Below are 5,212 nucleotides of genomic sequence, written 5' to 3' on the forward strand. Positions count from 1 at the left end.
CCACTCTATCCAGGTAATCCTGGCATGACCCGCCGAACGTTTGACAAGTCAATCTTTTACAGACCCTGAACTTGTCAAAGTTAAAATGACGATTGGTTAGTTGGAGGCCCATCTTAAAAGGCTTTGCAAAATGGTTTAACTCAGCGGCCTCGCAACCCATGAAAAGCCTCGAATTTGGGCCTGGCAGCCCTCACGGTTTTTATTTGTTTTTTGCAAAGTTTTTTACCCTTTGTTAAGTTTATATTGAACCGGTGTCTATTGACCCAGTGTGGCTTTCCAGTCATCATATTAACCTGGTGTTTGTTAACCCGGCTTGGCTTTCAACTACAAGTTGTCAGACCATATTCATGTTAACCCAGTGTTTTGTTAACCCGGCTTGGCTTTCAACTATAAGTTGTCAGACCATATTTCCGGACTGGCTTGATTACATATTACCAGCATGATCATATGGTGTTCTTCACAACCCGGTATGGTTTAAAAGTATACACCAGCACTGCATGGTGGGAATCAATACTAGAAATTTGGGTTTTTCACCCTTACTACAAATACAAGTTGGTAAACAAACTAAGTGATTTAATATCACATGTATGATTTATTTCATATTTTTGATTCAGATTTGGTCATCAACCAGGTTTTGTATGGGGTATTGTGACCCATCCGGCGGTAAACCTCTCGGACAATTCTTTTTATGCAAACAGCAGGATTGCATGAAAATATATAATCAAGCATAGCACATATCATCGTAGATCAAACAAAGTCATGTATTAGTGCTGCAGATCAAAGTACTTGAACTAGCCTATTACAAGGCGCTTTGAGGCCCAAAATGCTGATTGTTCTTACACAACACAAAGTCTGTCAGCATAACCCGATTGCTTGATTAAGACTCATTGCCAGGACACCATGAAGTTGATGGATCTTCAGGTGCCGGTTCAACCTCCTCCTCTCCACCCAGTGGTTGGAAGTCAATGGTGGTCCAGTCAATCTGGGTTAGAGCCTGAAATACACCTTCTTCACTTATCAGATTGGACGGTTCAACATCAGGGGCGTAAGTGTGCTTACGGATTGGCGGGATAAGGTTTTGCGCTTCTGTCACAGTCATATCAACCCGCTGGTTCCTTTCATCATAAAACGACCGATGAACAGTCAAGTTAGCCTCTTCAGCCAGTTGACTCGACAACGGACACATCTCCTTTGTCAGGGCTTTGAGGGCTTCGTTGTCAAATGCTGACCCGTCTGCTTGTTCATCCGGAAATCCCTTGGTGATATCAACTGGATCCAAGTCAGATATCCATGCTTTGGCCGGATTCAGTGCCAATAAAGCGCCAGCCCTGGCAGCAGATCGCTTCACTTCTTCTATCTGCGCCAGCGTCATGGATAATCTTGCTAGTGTGTCCTTGATCAATGTTGGTGCCGGTTTGTTGTATGAGACTGCACAGATAACCCGTTGAGCACCAGTGTATAATTGCTCAATCAAAGTGTACGCTGCCTTCAATTTTATTCGCATATTTATGCCCAGCTGAGCAATGCGATTACCTGCAACGGTTTAAGAATTCAATGTTAAACTTGCAGAGTTCAAGATATTTCCAAACCGGCTATGACAAAGTACTTACCAAAGATTGCAGAAGTCATAGCATCCACTTGATGTTTTAGCCCTGTCAGCTCTTCCGCCACCGGCTTAAGAGCTGCTTCGGCATCTTCAGCCCGCTTCAACAAAGCAGACTTCTCAGTTTCCCAGTTGGTGCGTTCATTTTTGAAACCATCCTTCAATTGCTCCATGGTTGTTAATTGCCTTCAAGAGACAAACCGACCCTTGGGGGCTACTCAGTTGAAGTGTTCTTTATATCGAAGTCCCGGTTTATCTTCAAGAGATAACCCGGCCCTTGGGGGCTACAATGGAAGAGATATATAGAATAAAGTAAATTTCAAAACGTTCTTGAAGATTACCTCATAACGTTCCTTCATCAGGTTCACCAAACCGGCTTCAAAGTCACGGCTGGTGTAAAGGCGGTTTAAAAATACGGAATGAAGTTCCTCGGCACTAAGGTTGATGAAGTTGGATAAATCAGTCTTCCCTTTCCCCTTGCCCATAGCAGTGAATTCCTGGCAGTATGTTTGGCAAGACAACCGGATTACCAGGGCTAGTGTGACCCGTACCGGTAATAATAACATCATCATCATCACCCTTCGGTGGACTTGGCGGATTGATGGTATCCCTGGCTGGACATGGCGGATTAGCAGCTGGGGTCGGCGGATCCGCAGCCGGGCTCGAAGGAGTATCATGAGGGCCTAATGGATCAATATGAGTGGGCGGGTCAGCATCCAGCGGATTAGCTTCAGTGTTCTCGCCTTGTGGGGCGGAATCATCCATAACATCAGTATTTCTACCGGTACCCTCAGGAGCCCTCTCCGATTCAACTTCACCAATAGGGGCACTGGTTTTAGCCTTCTTGCTCAGACGGGCTTTGGCACTATGATATCAAAACAAAGGTTAGCACGGTAAGCCGAACTATGAAGGAAAAATATGAAGGGCAGTATACTAACCCAGGGACGGTTTTCAGGGGAGGCAACTGAGTGGTTGATGAACCGCCAGACGAATTGGAAGACACCTGGTAATTCGGATCATACGGATTGAGTGGGTATCGGAAGAAACTCTTCAAAGGATAAAGTTTTTTGGGAGAACAAGTAACCTCTGGACGACGCTTCCGGGTTGGTGTATCCGGTAAACCGGAAGAGGTGACTTGCTGGCCATTGTGCCGGGTTGTGCAACGCCCTTCAGGTTGCTGTGTCTTCAAAGAAAATTTTGGATCCAAATAAGCAAGAGGGTGAGAGTATTTTACTTTTTGAACTGCATGGCAAAATCTTTGAACCGACACAAGATCTGAATTGGAGGAAAGAGAGATTACCTCAACATGGTCCGCACGGCTGGCCTCCGCATCATCCTGGGAATAGTTATTGTCAATAAAGTGTATGAAAAAGGAACCAAGCGAGTCAATTTCTACCTCTTGATCCGATTCGTCAATATCTTCTGGCGGATCAGAAGACTCGGCGGTTTTCTTCTTGGCAGCTCTCTTTGTGACCTTGCTCTTCACACGATGAGCCCTAATCGGTTTATCTTGAGTTTTCCGCTTACAGAAGGAATTATTGTCCTGTGAAATTAGAATAAAGGAGTATTAGCACATTATTAAAGCGGAGGCGGATCAGTATGCATCAAGTTAAACTTTACCGCTGGCGGTTTGTTGGAGGTGCAAAAAGGTGGCAACCCGGTTTGGCTGCATGCGACGATCAGTTCATCAAGCATCTTCTTCATAGATTTAGTAACTTCATCGTCTGTCATTACCATTTCATGATATCGTTGAGGATCCTTGACGTTGCCAGTATATTCATGCATTAATCCGGGGCGACGACTTAAAGGCAGAATACCCCAAGAAACCCAACAGCGGACGAGATCAATACTGGTCAAACTGTTGGCTAGGAGAGCCCGGAGCTTGGTGAGTTGAGGTGCATAAGTTTGCCTTTCTTTGGCAGTTAATCGTTGAGGTAACGGGTTGCCATTACTAAGCTGGTGAGGGTGGTAACCCGGCAAAGAATTTTCGCCAGCAGGGGCAGTGTTCTGGCAATAAAACCAAGTTCGGTTCCAGTCTTTGGGATGGCTGTGGTGTTTTGCATGAGGGAAATCAACTTCTTTTCTCTTCTGGATTGATACCCCACCAACTTCCGTGTTGGGACCATCAGAGAACTCAATGCGGCGGTTTAAATGGAAAAAAATCCCGAAAAAGCTCCACAAATGGTTCTTCTTGAAGGTAAACTTCACAGAACACTTGAAAATTGCATATATTGGACATGGAATTCGGTCTAATATCTTGTGGATGGAGTTGGAAGCTCGCAAGGACATCCCAGAATTTTTTTGATCCGGGCGGGCTGAATCCCCGGTGTAAGCGTTGCATAAGTATGATCACCTCTCTATCTTGAGGCTCAGGAGGGCACTCAGGGCCAGGGACTCGCCAATGAAGGACCCTTTTTGAGGCTAAAGCGCCAGTGGTAACATATCCATTGATTTGCGTTTCCGTGATCCAGGACGGAACCCAGTTGCAAGCGGAGAATTGTTTGGTCATCTTGGAAAGAAAACTGTAAAGGAAAAATGAAGGCCGGTTTACGATTGACGGTTCAAGTGCACTAATCGGTGAGATAAACCGGAAATTACTATTCAAGTCAAGATGGCGGTTTAAGTGAGGGCTAATGGCATATGGCGGATTATCAACTACTAAAAGTTAAACCGCCCTTAGGTGGAAGAGCCAGAGCTGAAAATCTACTAAGTGTTGACAGAAATAGGTTCCAAAAAATGACAGTATAAATTTGGATCTACCGTGGTTCAGTAAGAAAATTATTCTGAGCCCTAAAATGGCGACGACAGAACACCATAAGTCCAGAAGGGAACTATCAAGGCAAGAGGGGATACTACGGTGAGGTAAACTAAAGTTACAAACTTTGGCCGCAAGAGGAGGATGACAAGTTCATCTAGTTTCAACAGTAAGCAAAAAGGTAGCGACCAAAGATGAACACTTATGAACATGGGTGAACGCAGAAACCCTAAATACAGATGAGGGTTGAGAGGAGGAGGCTTACCAGATGCGCAGGGATAGCGGAGAAGAGCCGCAGGTTTCTGGTACGATCAGGTTGATGCAGCGGCCCTTGTCGATGCAGTGCTCGAAGGTTGAGGGCGGCGGCGGAGCTTCAGAGCTTGAGCATCGCAAGGAGGAAGAAGAGGCATGGAAGGGGAAGAAAGAAAGGACCCCTGAGCCTATTTATAAGGCAAAGGGATAAGTGGCAGGCGCGAGAAGCAAGGAGCCTGAAGCGGCAAAAGTGGGCGCGGCTGTCGCCTCGATCTTCGGGATAACATTAATGAAGGGAATCTTTTTAATCTTTTTATACAGAGATGATGTCATGATGATCCGTTGCTGTGTCCAAAGGATGATGTCACGGCTTAACAAAGTTTACAGGAGAAGACATCATGGCAGTTTACAAGAAATATAAGGAGATGTTCACAGAATTTCTTTAAGCATTGAAGATTGACATGAACAGGTTCAAATCAACCTAGGGCTTAATGTTGGGGATATAACAACTGAGCGTAAACCTCCCAGGAGGGGCCGATTCACCTTCAACTATATTAAAGCCCACGAAGACCCAGAAGATGGCGCTTTACTAATGAAGCTTA

Source organism: Triticum aestivum, chromosome 2B (genome assembly GCF_018294505.1).
Source record: "Triticum aestivum cultivar Chinese Spring chromosome 2B, IWGSC CS RefSeq v2.1, whole genome shotgun sequence".
Classification (NCBI taxonomy): domain Eukaryota; kingdom Viridiplantae; phylum Streptophyta; class Magnoliopsida; order Poales; family Poaceae; genus Triticum; species Triticum aestivum.